Source organism: Mangifera indica, chromosome 8 (assembly GCF_011075055.1).
Source record: "Mangifera indica cultivar Alphonso chromosome 8, CATAS_Mindica_2.1, whole genome shotgun sequence".
Lineage (NCBI taxonomy): Eukaryota > Viridiplantae > Streptophyta > Magnoliopsida > Sapindales > Anacardiaceae > Mangifera > Mangifera indica.
Genome location: NC_058144.1, coordinates 16398657 through 16410527, shown reverse-complemented (window position 1 = coordinate 16410527; position 11871 = coordinate 16398657). Strand labels below are relative to the sequence as shown.

Sequence of the window (11871 nt, the reverse complement as noted above, 5' to 3'; positions counted from 1 at the left end):
AAGGTAATGAGTTTGTTATGAAATTTAAAAGAATAGGTATTCTTCCTACCATCATGTCTAACACTTCTATCATATTGCCATGGCCTCCCCAAAAGTAAATGACATGCATCCATAGGAATAACATCACAAAACACCTCATCAATATAATGGTTGCCAATTGAAAAGGAAATAAGCACTTGCCTAGTAACTTGAAGGCTGGTCCCATTGCTCAACCATTGTAGCTTGTAAGGTTGAGGATGTGGTGTGGAAGATAACTTGAGTTTGTCCACCAATGTAGTTGAGGCAACATTAGCACAACTCCCACTATCAATTATTAAAGAACATACTCTCCCACTAATGGTACACCTTGTTTAGAAAATGTTGAGTCTTTGGTCTTTATAGGGCAGGTTCTTGGCATGTAGAGTTCTCCTAATGACCAACAAGTTCCCCTCATCAGCATCTTGAATGATCTCTTCATCTTCGGCCTCATCATCTCCATGGCAGAGGACTTCATCTTGTTCCTCTTCTTCTTGGTCTTGGATAGCTTCTTCAATGGCTTGAATCTCCTTGAGTCATAACCCTCATATTGGGGCAATTTGCTTGGAAGTGACCATAACCATGGCACTTGAAACATTCCTTCTCCATTTGTGCATTCTTTCCCAACATTGGTCTGTCTCTAGGTAGTTCATTCACTTTTTCCTTACCCTTATCCTTGTAAGTGGGCATGGGTTTGGTGAAAGAAAGAGAACCTTTGGTGAAGGAGGTTCCCTTGTTGAATGGCTTGATGGATAGGGGTTTCATGTTCTTTCCTTGTCGTTCCACCTTGATGGCTAATTTACATACATCCTCAAATGAGCAATATGGCTGGAGATCAACCATGTTGGCTATATCTTGTCTTAGGCCCCCAAGGAACCTAGCAATAGTTTGCTCCTTAAGTTTAGGAAGTTCACTTCTCATCATGAGTTTCTCAAACTCCCTAATGTATACTTCTACACTATTATCTCCTTGTTTGAGTGTATGAAGTTTGAGATAGAGATCTTGCTTGTGGTTCTCCAGCAAGAATCTCTTTTTGAGTAGTTTCTTTAATTTCTCCCATGTTCTCACTCTACTCTTACCCTCCCAATCTCTTTGTTTTCTCAAATTTTCCCACCAAAGAGAGGCATAATCCTTAAACCTTAAAATAGCTACCTTACACTTCTTCTCTTTAGAATACCCTTTACAATCAAATACCCTCTCAATAGCATGTAACCAATCCATGAAGTCATCTTGGCTAAGGCTACCTTCAAACTGCGATATGTCTATTTTAAGTCCTTGGTCATCATCCAAGTTTCTTCTACAGGCTCTAAATTGCTCCCCTTCACTAGAGTCACTATCAATTATCAACTCTTCTCCATGGTGTACAGGCGGAGAGGGTTGTCTTAAGTGTCTTCTTAGTGGGGGTTGTGGGATGGCTGGAGGTGTGGTAGTTCGGTTTTGGTGTGGGTGTTGGCTTTGGGTGACAGTAAGGTTGCTAAGGATTTGCGTCAATCAGGTCATTTGATCTTTAAGCTCTTGGATCTCCCCTTCAAGTTTTTGGTGCCCAAATACCCATGGGTGAGGTGGTAAGGATGAGCCACTATCTTTAGACATGACGGAATGGTGCAAAGAGTGTTAGGTGTTTGGATGAAGCTGGTGCTCGGGTAAGCTTAGTGTTTGGATTTTGGAGTAGTGTTTAAGGTGTAAACTAAGTGTGAGGTTTTGTTTTGAGTGCTGGAAGTTTATAAAGGCAAGAAATATAGGAGAAGTTTGGATTTTAGAGTAGTGTTTAAGGTGTAAACTAAGTGTGAGGTTTTGTTTTGAGTGCTGGAAGTTTATAAAGGCAAGAAATATAGGAGAAGTTTGGATTTTAGAGTAGTGTTTAAGGTGTAAACTAAGTGTAAGGTTTTGTTTTGAGTGCTGGAAGTTTGTAAAGGCAAGAAATATAGGAGAAGAGCCTTACTCACACAAAGAATTCAACAACAACCACCGGCCTTTGCATTCGGGAACAACCAAGTAAAAGAAAACTCACCTTGCTCCAACCTGGTGCTCTAATACCAAATGATGACGTTTTTGTTCAAGTTCAAATAGTAGGTGAGTTATATTGGGATGATCAAGCAAGTTCAATTCCAAACACAACTCTAAACTTCCATAACTCAATAAAAAAATATAAGTTTTAGCCAAATAGATTTCAAGATAAATTTCGGCCAAGGGAGAAAATGATAAGAGATGAGAGTAAGAATAAGCAAACAACAAATTAACCAATAAACCAAGGCCTAAAAGGAAACCTACCAGCCTTGAATCACCACCAACCCCTTGGTCAAGAGTTGGATAAAGAGGAATTGTAAAACACTTACAAGGAAGATTTTCATTAATATCCAAACTAAGTAAAAAAAAATGTACATCCACCAAGGAGCCTTTAAATAGGCTTCAAACTACATTTAAATGAAACCTAAATGAAGCTACATTGCATTTCAAGCTCATTTCAAAGACATTTGGCTCTAATCTTTATGTTAATCCCAAAGAAGAATGTAAGGCAAGGGAAGGCCAAATTGTCATAGCTTGCCTTGCCAAAAGAAGCAATTCCTAGAGCCATGTGATATGTCCCAAAGAAGAATGTAAGGCAAAGGAAGGCCAAATTGTCATAGCTTGCCTTGCCAAAAGAAGCAATTCCTAGAGCCATGTGATATGTCCCAAAGAAGAATGTAAGGCAAGGGAAGGCCAAATTGTCATAGCTTGTCTTGCCAAAAGAAGTAATTCCTAGAGCCATGTGATATGTCAACTCTTGTCTCTTTCTTTGAGCTTCTTTGACTTGCTTAGCTTCACCCAAGGCAACTAACAAACTGAATTAAACATAGTTTAGCACAAACAACAAGTAAAATGCATAATTAGATAATAAAATACCTAGAGCTAATTAAACGCTCTATTAGGCTTGTTGGACCTTTAATGGACCCAAGTGATAAAAGAGTGACCAAATGAGGGGGCTTGGGACCCCAAAATGAAGGGATGAAATGGGCTTGAACATAGCTTGGGTTTGTGCTTGCCTCTCTTCAAAACAAGTTTTTGGGCTCTACACTTCATGTAGGGCCGAATTTGTCAAGTGATGAGATTGGACTTGGTATTCTTCTATTGGTCTTGATTGGATTGCACTTGATGGAGTCTTGGATGGACTATGGACCGAGCATGGACCTTCCATTGGATTCGGGTTTGGATCACCAATTTGGAGACCCAAATAAAACCGTTTCAATGTGTATTATACAGTTTTTGTTTTACCAAATTTAAGATTTTTGATTTTTATGATTGTGATCTTGTTTATGACCGGGCTAGACTTTATTGAGCCCAATTGACACATTTTCTTTTAATTTAATTAGTGTTTTGGGTAGTTAATTAGGTAATGGGCTTGGCAAGTTTGGAAGTCCATTGGGTCATGGGTAGTTTATGGTTAAGTTGGTAATGGGCCTCCAAGCTGGTTGCACCCAACTTAGAGGCCCAAATAACGTCATTTCAGTCCGTATTTCATAGTTTTTGTTTACCCAAATTTAGGATTTTCAGTTTTATGATTTTTAGCTTGTTTGTGATTAGGCTAGACTTTATTGGGCCCAAGTGACATCTTTTCTTTTAATTTAATTAGTGCTTTGGGTAGTTACTTAGGTAATGGGCTTGGGAAGTTTGGAAGTCCATTGGGTCATGGGTAGTTTAGGGTTAAGTTGGCATTATACTATAAAAACAAAACATTTCATGATGAATAAAAGCTTTTTGGCTGATTTTTCACAAATAGATTGCTTACTATTGAGTTTACAATCTTTGAACTTATCAAGCTTGTCTTGTGGCGTTCACCATTCTCAATACCAAGGTTCGTTCAATTTCATATCGATTCGGGTCAAGGTTTAATTACGTGACGAAACTGATTCAATCTTGGGAAAATATCTTCTTGAGTGTTGGGTCTTGTGTCAAATTGTCAAGGTTCGCATCAGTTGGTATCAGAGCCGAGTCGAATCAGGTTCCGTATCTATCTTTTCTTGTATTTTCGAGTAAGAATTCTCTTCTTCATTTGTCGTGATTTCGTTCTCTTGGTGATTTTGTTTTCGTTTTTTTTTTAGTGTGTTTTGGTGTCCTTGTTTCCGTCAAATTTTTGAGTTCTTGATTGTGTTGGTGTCTTTGTTTCCATCAAATTCTTAAATTCTTGATTGTGTTTTAGTGTCCTTGTTTCCATCAAATTCTTGAATTTGTGATTAACCTTGGACTAGTCAAATTCTAAGTTGTGTGGATGTCTAATTGTCTTCTTGATTGATCCAAAAAAGAAAAAAAACGAAAAAAAATGAAATAAATATATTGTTGAGGCCGAAAATATATATCCTTTGGGGAGTGAATTAGGGATTGGCTTTGTGTGGGATTCTTGACCTCTTGGGAAAGATTTTGTTGTTGCCGAAAGTGCAAGGGTAGTTCTTGGTGGAAATTATTGTTTGATTGCCTTAGTTTATATTGCCTTGATTGTCCAAAAAAAAAAAAACAGTAGCAAAAAAAAAAAAAAACAGTGGGAAAAAGTGGGATTCCGAAATTGGGGAGAATAATCTTGGATTAGGATTGCCTTGTTTCCTTTAATCTTTAGGAGAAGCATTGTAATTACCTAAGTTAGGAGATTGAGTTCTTGATTTGTTCCTAAAAATTTAATTTTTCCTTGAAAATTTTGGTAGTCCTAAATTAGGGGATTAGACCTTGGTTATTCCCTTAATTGCTTTGAATTTTTTTTTTAGGAGGGGATTTTGTGTGATCTAAAGAAGTTATTTTCTTTTCTATTTTCGGCCAAGTAGCTAAAAAAAAAAAACAGAAAAAAAAGCAAAAAAAACGTAAAAAAAAAAAAGAAAAAAAAGGGTGAGATCAAGGAGAAAGTTAGCACACTTACCTCCTTTTAATTTGATTTCCTTTATTCTTGTCATCTCTTTTGAATTTCTTTCCCTTGACTATTCATTCTTGAAATTGTGTTCATTTTTTTTCCGATTCTGAAAATTTTCTTTCTTCTTGAATCTTAGTCTCTTTATTTTAGTTGTCAGTAATCGTAACATAACCTAGATTGACTAGTGGTCATTTGTCACAAGTACCATTTTGATTAGAGAGTTGGTGAGAACATTAGAGTGAAAACACGAGCGCAAGTGTAAACGCGTGAGGGAGCGTGTGAGGATTATTGTTCACAAACACATTTTGTTTTCAAAAATTATAACATGGTAGAAGAATCGGGTAAAACCGAGGCTTTTACATTGCAAGCAATCCAACAACAGTTTGAGCGACTTTTTAATGTAATAGGGAGTGTTAACGATAGATTGGACAAATTAGAGCAGCAACAGAGTGATAGAGGGAAAAGTAGTACAACTAAAGGTAGGAGAAAAGCACCAGTAGTGAGGGATGAGGATAGGATAGTTACCGACAGTGAGGATGATGGAATAAGTGATAGGTTGAATAATATAAGGAGTAAAGGAGGACATCGAAGTCATAGAAATAGTATGTATAGAGAGGGTAGGCAGAGTGATAGTAACCTTAGTAGCATTAAGATGAAAATTCCACCTTTTCAGGGTAGAAACGATCCGAAAGCCTACTTAGATTGGGAGCGAAAAGTAGATCAGGTTTTTGATATACATAGGTATTCCGAGGAGAAAAAGGTGAAGTTGGCTGCTGTAGAATTCATTGATTATGCTAGCATTTAGTGGGACCAGTTGTTGAAAAGTAGACGTAGGAGCTTGGGTAGACCCATAGATACTTGGGATGATATGAAGAGTGTAATGAGGCAGCGTTTTGTTCCTAGTCACTACCATAGGGATTTACTTCAGAAGTTATAGGGGCTTAGGCAAGGGACCAAGAGTGTGGAGGACTATCACAAAGAGATGGAGATAGCCATGATTAGGGCTAATATAGAGGAAGATAGGGAAACCACTATGGCTAGGTTTTTAAATGGGTTGAATGGGGAAATAGCAAATATTGTAGAGCTCCAACACAATGTAGAGTTAGAGGATTTGGTACATATGGCGATGAAGGTAGAAAGACAATTACAGCGTAAGGGTAAAAGGGATGTAGTTTCCTATTCTAGTCTTGGAAAACTGAGTGTGTCAAAGAGAGATGATAGGTCATCTTTTAAGCCAAAAACTAAGTACTCTAAACCTAAGGGAGAGGAGTCTAGCCGAGAAAAGTCTAGTATTAAACCCGAACCATCGAAGAAGAATAGTGAGATAAAATGTTTTAAGTGTTTGGGTAGGGGTCACATAGCTTCCCAATGTCCTAACAAAAGAACCATGGTGTTGAGAGAGGATGGTGAATATGAGACAGAGGAAGAGTCTAGTGATGAGTCTATACCACCAATAGAGGATGCTAGTGATGTAGAGTTGGAGTATGCAGTAGAGGGTGAGGCATTAGTGTCTAGGAGAGCTTTGAGTTTACACTATAAGGAAGAAAATGACGAGCAAAAAGAGAATATTTTCCATACTAGATGTCATGTGAAGGGTAAGGTGTGTATTTTAATTATAGATGGGGGTAGTTGCACGAACGTAGCCAGTACCGAACTTGTAGAAAAACTTAGTTTAACCACAATCAAACACCCTAGACCTTATAAGCTTCAATGGTTGAATGACTGTGGAGAAATTAGGGTGAACAAACAAGTAGTGGTGGCTTTGTCTGTGGGTAGGTATCAAGATGAGGTGTTGTGTGATGTAGTACCCATGCATGCTGGACACATCTTGTTAGGGAGGCCATGGCAATATGATAGAAAGGTGACACATGACGGATTTAAGAATAGATACTCTTTCATGATGAGCCATAAACTCATCACACTTGTACCATTGTCACCAAAGCAAGTTTTTGAGGATCAAGTGAGGAGAAGAAAGATGAAAGAAGAGAGAAAAGAAAGTGAAAGTGAAAACAAAAAGAGAGAAAATGTGAATGAAGATGAGCGAAGAAAAAGTAAGGCCAAAAAGAGGGTAGAGGAAAAAGAGGGTGAGCAATTTGGCCATGAGAGAAAAAAATGGAGTTTTTATGGGAAGATGAGTGATGTGAGGACTGCCCTTGTGACTAAACAATATCCATTATTGTTAGTTTACAAGGAAAGTTTTATATTTTTCACTAATGTTGACGATTCTCTTCCTAGTGTGTTTGTTTCTCCTTTGCAGGAGTTTGAAGACATATTCCCTGAGGAGATTCCTGAAAGACTACCTCTAATTCGTGGGATCGAGCACCAGATCGATTCATACATGGAGCGACGATACCCAACTGACTAGCCTATAGAAGTAATCCCGAAGAGACAAAAGAGCTTCGAAAGCAAGTGGAGGAGTTGATAAAGAAGGGATACATGAGAGAAAGCATGAGTCCGTGTGCTATACCAGTGATTCTAGTACCTAAGAAGGATGGGACATGGAGAATGTGCATTGATTGTCAAGTCGTCAACAAAATCACTGTAAAGTATCGCTATCCTATACCTAAGTTAGATGATATGCTTGATGAGTTGCATGGATCTTGTATCTTTTCAAAAATTGGTTCAAAAAGTTGGTATCATCAGATTAGGATGAAAGAGGGCGATGAATGGAAAATTGCTTTTAAAACCAAGCATGGACTATATGAATGGTTGGTAATGCCATTTGGGCTTACTAATGCGCCTAGTACATTTATGAGATTAATGAACCATGTCTTGCGTGCATTTATTGGCAAGTTTGTAGTTGTTTATTTTGATGATATTCTCATTTATAGTCGTAGTCTAGATGAGCATATAGGACATGTGCATGATGTTTTGCTTGTGCTTAGGAAAGAGAGGTTATTTGGTAATCTTAAGAAATGTTCTTTTTGCACTGAGCAAGTTGTGTTCCTAGGATTTGTGGTTTCATCTAACGGAATTAAGGTAGATGAGGAGAAGGTCAAGGCTATCCAAGAGTGGCCAACACCTACTTCTGTGACTGAGGTTAGGAGTTTCCATGGTTTAGCTAGTTTTTATAGGAGATTTGTAAGAGACTTTAGTACACTAGCGGCACCACTAACTAAAGTTATTAAAAAGAATGTAGGATTTAGGTGGGGTGAGGATCAAGAGCTTGCATTTGCATTAATTAAGGATAAGTTAAGTTCTGCACCTTTACTTGCGCTACCTAATTTTTCTAAACCATTTGAGCTTGAGTGTGATGCTTCAGGTATTGGTATTGGAGCTGTTTTGATGCAGGAAAATAGACCCATAGCATATTTCAGTGAGAAGCTCAACGGACTTGCTTTGAAGTATCCTACTTATGACAAGGAGTTGTACGCTTTGGTGAGAGCGTTGGAGACGTGGCAACATTACCTTTGGCCACGTGAGTTCGTCATCAAGACAGGTCATGAGTCCCTAAAACATTTAAAGGGACAAGGTAAGTTAAACAAGAGACATGCAAGGTGGGTTGAATACATCGAATCTTTTCCTTATGTCATTCATTACAAACAAGGTAAGGAAAATGTTGTGGCAGATGCGTTATCTCGCAGGTATACTCTAATCTTGACTTTAGATACTAAATTACTTGGTTTGGAGTACATAAAGGATTTGTATGTGAATGATTCTGACTTTTCCAGTATTTATGAAGCCTGTGAGAAGACTGCATTTGGTAAATTTTATAGGCATGATGGTTATTTATTTCGTGAAAACAGATTATGTGTGCCTATGAGTTCCTTACGTGAATTGCTTGTGAGAGAAGCATATGGGGGTGGATTAATGGGTCATTTCGGTATAGCTAAGACTTTAGACGTACTACAAGAGCATTTTTTTTTTTGGCCACATATGAAACGAGATGTAGAACGTGTTTGTACTCGTTGTATTAAGTGTAAACAGGCCAAGTCTAGAGTTTTACCCTATGGTTTATATACACCTTTACCTATTCCTACTGTACCTTGGGAGGATATTTCTATGGACTTTGTTTTAGGATTTCCTAGGTCTAGGAAAGGTAGTGATTCGGTTTTTGTCGTAGTTGATAGGTTTTCAAAAATGGCACACTTTATTCCATGCCGTAAAACTGATGATGCAACTTACATTGCTGATTTGTTTTTCAGGGAGATCGTGCGTTTGCATGGAGTTCCAAGAAGTATTGTATCTGATAGTGATGTGAAGTTCTTAAGTTATTTTTGGAAGGTATTGTGGGGTAAGTTAGGTACTAAACTACTATTTTCTATAACTTGTCACCCACAGAAGGATGGACAAACAGAGGTAGTTAATAGAACTTTATCTCAGTTATTGCATGCTGTATTAGAAAAGAATTTGAGAACTTGGGAGGATAGCTCGCCACATGTAGAATTTGCATATAATAGGGTGGTGCATACATCTACTAGTCATTCACCTTTTGAAATTGTTTATGGTTTTAATCCACTTACACTTTTGGACTTGTTACCTTTGCCTGTTGAGGAACGTACCAGTTTAGACGGCAAAAGGAAGGCAGAGTTAGTTCGACAGCTTCATGAGAAAGTTAGACAAAATATTGAGAGGAGGACTGAGCAATATGTCAAACAAGCTAACAAAGGAAGGCACAAGGTGGTCTTCCAACCTGGTGATTGGGTTTGGGTGCACATGCGGAAGGAACGGTTTCCATCCCAATGCAGATCTAAGTTGCATCCGAGAGGCAATGGTCTATTACAAGTACTTGAGCGGATCAATGATAATGCTTATAGATTAGATCTTCCAGGTGAGTATAATATAAGTGCTACTTTTAATGTTTCTGACTTATCTCCTTTTGATGATGCTGATTTGAGGACAAATCCTTTTCAAGAGGGAGGGGATGATAGAGGCATCGTAGAAGCATCGAGCCATCAAGAAGATCCGCTACATATTCCGATTGGGCCAATTACAAAGAGCAGAGCTAAGAAGATGCAACAAGCCTTAGTTGGACTCGTGGAGGACTTGGAGACTAAGATCAGCTCACTCAAAGACGATTGGATGCTTGAAGGAGCCAACAGAGAGATCAACTTGATTCAGGCCCAAGCTTATGTGCGAGCAAACTTTGAACGGTCATAACTTTTGATCCAGGAGGAGTTACGGGGCCTGTAATATATCAACGCGAAGCGTGTTTTGAGTTCTATAACCACAACCAGCTTTGCTAGTTGCACCTAACTTGGAGGCCCAAATAACGTCATTTCAGTCCGTATTTCATAGTTTTTATTTACCCAAATTTAGGATTTTCAGTTTTATAATTTTGAGCTTGTTTGTGATTCGGCTAGACTTTATTGAGCCCAAGTGACATCTTTTCTTTTAATTTAATTAGTGCTTTGGGTAGTTACTTAGGTAATGGGCTTGGGAAGTTTGGAAGTCCATTGGGTCATGGGTAGTTTAGGGTTATGTTGGCATTATACTATAAAAACAAAACATTTCATGATGAATAAAAACTTTTTAGCTGATTTTTCACAAATAGATTGCTTACTATTGAGTTTACAATCTTTGAACTTATCAAGCTTGTCTTGTGGCGTTCACCATTCTCAATACCAAGGTTCGTTCGATTCCATATCTATTTGGGTCAAGGTTTAATTACGTGATGAAACCGATTCAATCCTGGGAAAATATCTTCTTGAGTGTTGGGTCTTGTGTCAAATTGTCAAGGTTCGCATCAATATGGATCCCGGGTTATCTATGATTCGGGTATTCCTAAGCATGCACTAGTAGAGGAAGTAGTTGATAGTCATAGGTGGAAATGTCTGGTGGCCAATTCGTGTCACCTCTTGGAGATAAAGGAATCACTACCTTGCTGCCCAATGGGTGGAGAGGACTCTCTAATTTGGACCCCTAAACCCAATGGCATCTTTTCTATCAAATCGGCTTGGGAGGTGATTCAAATTAGGAGAGAAAAGGTTTCTTGGCACAACCTTGTTTGGTTCAAAAGACATTTCCTAAGACATTCTTTCATTGTGTGGCTGGGTATAAGAGGCAAGCTTATGACAAAGGATAAGTTAGTAAGAATAGGCATTGTCTCTCACAATGTGTGCGCTTTGTGCAATGAGGAATCAGAAAGCATGGATCACCTTTTCTTTAGTTGCACTTTTAGCTCCCAAATCTGGTATGAGGTTCTTAATCTTTGTCATCCACATCTCAATCCTCAACCTTGGGTTTCTTTGATTCAGGACTTGGCTAGAAAATGGAAAGAAGACAATTTTAAGAACATAGTGTGTAAGTTATGCTTTGGTGCAGCCGCCTACTACATTTGGAAGGTTAGGAATGACATTTGCTTTGGACGAGGTGGACTACCCAATGAGAGAGTAACTATGCTTATAAAAGAATGTGTTAGAATACGGGTGACTTGCTTGACTAAAGTAAACAAGTCTAGTGAAAATGAGTCCATCACCAACAAATGGGGTATCCCTCATTCGATTTTCATGTAGGCATTTTGTGGTGGTTCGGTTCCTTGAGTTTGTATCCCTATTAGTTGGTTTGCATTTGTGATGTTGTTTTGATTCTCTATGTGTCATTCTTTGGGTTTTTCTATTAGTTACTTGGTGTTTGTGGCATAACCTAGGGGATTGTCCTAGGTATGCTTGTCTTAGGCTTAATGTAGGGGCTTTGTCCTAGATAAGCCGTTTGTATATTTTTTCTCTTTGATATAAAATTATTACTTATCAAAAAAAAAATTTCATTCAAAAGAAAAAAAACCCCTTTTTACAAAGAATGACCACTTTATATAGGGGGAGTAAGTGGTGACAAAATATATGTGTACATAGGTTTTTAATAAAATAATTCACCCTAGCCCTTAATTCTCTTTGAACCACGCAAAATAAGTCATGTCATACTCTAAATAAATGCAATAAGACAAAATGTCACTATTATTCCATAAAAAGTGGGCTCTTGTCTCCACCAAAGCTTTCCTTTCATCTAATTTCGTCCAACTCTCCCAATTGGGCTTTAAGCACCTT

At 38.2% G+C, this 11871-nt stretch overlaps 1 pseudogene; it reads left to right on the top strand.

The window, feature by feature from the left end:
• Positions 1–5213: 5213 nt before the first annotated feature.
• LOC123224016 lies at positions 5214–11343 on the top strand (annotated as a pseudogene).
• The last annotated feature ends 528 nt before the right edge of the window (positions 11344–11871 follow it).